The sequence below is a fragment of the Oratosquilla oratoria genome, chromosome 35, assembly GCF_046742065.1.
Source record: "Oratosquilla oratoria isolate Oo_2021 chromosome 35, ASM4674206v1, whole genome shotgun sequence".
Lineage (NCBI taxonomy): Eukaryota > Metazoa > Arthropoda > Malacostraca > Stomatopoda > Squillidae > Oratosquilla > Oratosquilla oratoria.
This window is the reverse complement of record NC_134811.1, coordinates 20,777,592-20,782,124: the sequence shown is the minus strand read 5'-3', so window position 1 is coordinate 20,782,124 and position 4,533 is coordinate 20,777,592.

The following is a 4,533-nucleotide window of genomic DNA, read 5'->3' as shown; positions in this document are numbered from 1 at the left end:
AAAAAAGGGTCAGAGAGCGGAGGAAAGAGAGGCCAAACAGTGTGAAAAGAAAATGAGAATGAATAATAAAAAAAAGTTACGCAGGGAGAGAAGGAAGGGGAGGAGGAATAAGAGGAGGAGTAAGAGTTCTAATGGAGTCGTTCAGATTGGTTGAGTCTATCAGTTCACAAGATAGGAGGAAGAACAGGAGGAGGAGAAGGAAGAAGAAAAGAAGGAAAAATAACAGGAGAAGAAGGAGGAACAAGAAGAAGATATGAAATAGTAGTAGGAAAAGGAAGAGTACGATAAAGATGGGGGTGAGTAGAAAAAGGAGGAGAAGCAGGAAGAAGGGAAGAAGAAAGAGGAAGAAGAGGAAGAGAAGGTGGAGGAGGAGGAGGAGGAGGAGGAAGAGAATAAAGAGGAGGAGGAGAAGGAGGAAAAAGATAATAATGAGGAAGAAAGGTGTAAGAAGAGGAGTAGGAGGAGGAGAAGGTGAAGAAAGAGGAAGAGGAAAAAGAGGTGTAGGAAATAAGGGTAGGAGGATAAGGTTGAGAAAGGGGAGGAGGGAGATGTGGATGAGGAAGAGGAGGAAGAGAAAGAGGAGGAAGAGGAGGAGGAAAAGGAGGAGGAAGAGGTGGAGGAGGAAGAGGAGGAGGAAGAGGAGGAGGAAGAGGAGGAGGAGGAAGAGTTCTAATGGAGTCGTTCAGATTGGTTGAGTCTATCAGTTCACAAGATAGAGGGAAACCTTTGTAAGGAAATAAAGAACGCGCAGAAACAAAGAAAAAAAAATACCCTCCATTCTTTTCTTTTTTTTTGGGGGGGGGTTACTGAAAGCAAACTATCGAAAAACAAAACCTTCTCACCACAAGATAAAAGAACAACAAACAAACAACAGAAGCATAAGAAAACTTCCAAGTGCAAATCCAGAGCGAAGAATGAAAGAAGGAAGAGAAGAGAAAGGAGAAGAAGAAGAAAGTTTGCAACGGCGAGGAAAGACAAAGAAAACAAGAAAATGAGTTAACCGAGTCAGAGGCGACAGATACCAAGGGAAAGGAATTGGAAGACACATGGGGAGAAGAAAACGGGAAGTGGAAGAATTGGTGTATTTGTAAAGATAAAGAGTAGGGAGGAGAGGGAGGGAGGAAGAGATGTAAGGTGGGAGGGAGGGGAGGAGAAGAAGAGAGTGAGGGGAGGGGAGGGAGTAAATGTTGAAAATATGGCGGATTTGTGAAGTTAGAGGGAGGGACTGAGAGGGAAGGGAGGAAGAGAAGGAGGAATGGGAGGTGGCGGAGGAAAGGAGGAAGAGGAGAAGAGGAAGGGAGGAAATAGGGGAGGGGAGGAGGGAGTGGGTAGAGTAGGAGAGTAGGGGAGGGAGAATGGAAGTGGAAGGGAGGAAGGGAGGAAGGGAGAGAGGAAAAAATGAAAAATGGTCGGTTTGTGAATATAGAGGCAAGGAGGGAATGAGGGAGTAAGGGAGGAAAAATGGTAAGAATTGTAGATTCCTAGAGAGGGAAGAAGAGAGAGAGGAGGAAAGAAGTGTGGCAATGGAGGATAGAACGAAAGAAAAGACGAGGAGAAAATAAGCAAAAAGGAAAGGGGAAGGAATGATGAGAGTAGAAGTTGAACTGAGAAAGATAAACATACTCGTATATACAGCGAGCCTTACAAGTGAATATCATGTTATTAACCAGTGTACAAATGTTTATAATCCTTCAAAACAGTGGCGTAATTTACGTATTTCATTCTGGTTAACGACAGACTATTTTCTTTGTCTAAGAGCACTTCTCTCTTTCTCCCTCTCTCTCTCTCTCTCTCTCTCTCTCTCTTTGTTGAATTCTTGTAAAAAGTAAGTCACTTTATTCTTCTTATCCTAGTTAGCTTTAGACGATGATATTTTTCTTGAACGAACATCACAATATAAAATCTTAATATTTCTCTCCATCAAAGGACAATTTTATTTCTATGAAGGAAAAACTAAGGAAAAATAGTCTTTTATTGGTTAGATAAAAAAAAAAAAAAAAAAAAAATCCCCGAAGACCTAATTTCTTTTGAGATTCTGAGCGTGAGAGGCGTACTTAGGATAAAAAAGAGGCGGAATATGAGAATCAAAATTGTAAACGTACACCATTGACCTATTGTTGAAATAAAAAATCTAGTTTCGAAATTATAATTTTGTATCTGTAGTCGTATCTACAAATCTCACGCCTTAGGCAGTCATATAACACAACGCAATATTGTAATCATTTTATAATTTTTCACCGACATAAATAAAATTTCCAGGGGTTCTTGAACTTTGGACCATGGACGTAATCGTGCGTCACACAGTTTCTGAAGCAAGACCACTAACAAATAACGAGTAAAGGCTTGAAAATTCTAATCAGTGCTGAAGTGGTCTACATTATCCTACAGAAGCTTTTGGTCTATGTGAGCGAATGTGACACATTGAAAGATGTTCTCATTACCAACGGCAGATGATATTATCAATAAAATATTGAATAAAGAGATAATGAATAGAATAGACTGATACAGATGAATATCTGAAAATGAATAGATAAATGATTAAATTATAATAGAATAAGTGACTACGCAAAAATGATAAATGAATAATTGAAGTAGGATAGATTGCAATAATAATGAAAACGACACATTGACTAAGTAAATAAGGAAATAAGTAAATAGACAGATGTATGAATAAAAAGAAATCTGGATTAAATTTCTCTGATAATTCCCTAGAACCACCAAAGAGGAGGACAAATCTTGTCCACATAAGAATAATATTCCAACATCCACAAGTCTTGGAAAACTCTTTGAAGACTCATAGAATCTCAGAACTTCCATCTAAGAAGACCCTCTGGACACGCCCGCCACTCCACCTGCGCTTCTATCCAACACTCAAAGGATAGGCCGGTCCTGCATTGAACCATGTAAACTTCACTCGAGTCAGTATCGTAATCATCGAGAGGGTGAGAAACTGTAGCGTCAAGGTTGAATTCTCACAAAGGAGCTGGAGCCAATTATGCAGAACAGGGCATAAAAATTAATTTCAAACTCTGAATATTATTCGAGAGTTTATTGGAATACAGGGCTTTTGCTACTGACTGATAAATATTAAATAGAATATTGATACAAATCATTGAAGGTAAAGTTAGTTTTCATTTTTTTTTTATCGTAGTCCTTGCAAGCTCTGATTTTATTATTACTACTCTTTGGTTACTTCCTCCTGTCCAAAATGAATATATAAGAAATAGATAATCAAATAAATAAACATGTATTTAAAAGTACAAAAATATAGATAAAGATTAAATTAGATAATAAGAAAAAATATAATTATATATAATAAAATGAAAAAGTTGAAAAAAAAAATCCCAGACACTTTGGAAGAGATGGTAAAGAGTATGTGTGTGTGTGTGTGTGTGTGTGTGTGTGTGTGTGTGTGTGTGTGTGTGTGTGTGTGTGTGTGTGTGTGTGTGTGTGTGTGTGTGTGTGTGTGTGTGTGTGTGTGTGTGTGTGTGTGTGTGTGTGCGTGTGTGTGTATGTATTTGTAGGGGCTAACCTTACTCCCCCCTCTCCCCCTCTATGACGTCAGCACTATAAACCCGAGTTTGATCTACAAGCCACTCTAAAGGCTTTGAGAGACTCTTTACTCACCCCTCAAAAAAAAAAAAAAAAAATCGACTACCTTACTCTATCCTATCAATATACCCTGCCTTTCACTCCCTTCGAATGAAGCACTGTACACTTCAACCCTCTCATCTTCATCCCTTGACTAACACCGCTTCCTTGATCATTCCATACCGATCGTGTGAAAAGATGCGATCTTTGAGGGCTTCGATGAGACACTTTACAGATTTTACTTTGGTTAACACCAGACGATTTTATTCAGATCTGGGAAGAACACCTCAGCCCCTACATTGTGGAAAGAACTGAAGACATGATGTGTCAGTGTGCATCATTAATGTCCCTAGCGAGTGTCTTGTATAGTTTCCTTTCAGGAAACATCTCATACTGTAAATATTGTATATGAAATTGAAAAGAACACAGTAAAAACTTTTATATTCCTATAGAGAATGCCATATTGGGGTTACCTTTATTGATTTTTTCTTATCCATTTTGTTTGCGAACCACCAGACAATTTTATTCAGCTGTGGGGAAGTCCCTCTGCCTAATCAATGTCTGTCACTATTGATCAAACCCTTTATCAGGTAACAACATTTTTAGTACTTTTTCCTCTCGACTTATTAAGGAAAAGTTATACTCTTTTCTCTATACGAAGTTAATAAAGAAACAACATCTGATCCCCCACATAATCAAGAGCCACTCAGGCTTTTCTTATATCAATACAAAAAATAATTAAATCCTCCACATTTTTCAGCGTTCACAAATAACCATTTTCAAAGCTTATCTAGTAAACGGGGCAAAGGTGAAGGCTTCAGCAGGAGCTAAGTGGAGCTTCCTTTAATCATGATATTCTGAAAGGCAATGAACCTCCCTTTTGCGAGGAGAATTCGCCGCGACAACAAAGGTTCCCTTATTATCTGGCCGGGGAGCAAATTC